At 30.0% G+C, this 280-nt stretch overlaps 1 protein-coding gene across 1 annotated transcript in view; it reads left to right on the top strand.

Annotated features, from left to right (window-relative positions):
- Positions 1-280, top strand: part of LOC110266907 (glutathione S-transferase U5-like) — a 4,300-nt gene that overhangs the window by 2,258 nt on the left and 1,762 nt on the right. The gene's annotated exons all lie outside the window — the stretch shown is intronic.

The following is a 280-nucleotide window of genomic DNA, read 5'->3' as shown; positions in this document are numbered from 1 at the left end:
GTTCAGTTTTGTTATTAGTGAACCTAGATGATTCTTTTTGTTCCATTTTTTATTTTTTATTATATTGAATTGGTTGTTTATGATGTTATGTGTATAACTGAATTCAATAAATTTGGATAACTTTCTTCTTTGGCCAAGAAACTTGCTCTTTTTCCTTGTGAAAATCATATTGGATTTCATGCTCTAAAAAAATAGCGAGGATGAATGGATTGATAACGTGGAAGAACTGAAGGAGCTCGGAGTATCCTTTTTCAAATCTTTATATGCTCCTAATAACTAC

This window comes from Arachis ipaensis, chromosome B01, assembly GCF_000816755.2.
Source record: "Arachis ipaensis cultivar K30076 chromosome B01, Araip1.1, whole genome shotgun sequence".
Lineage (NCBI taxonomy): Eukaryota > Viridiplantae > Streptophyta > Magnoliopsida > Fabales > Fabaceae > Arachis > Arachis ipaensis.
This window is presented reverse-complemented; position numbering and strand designations above follow the sequence as displayed.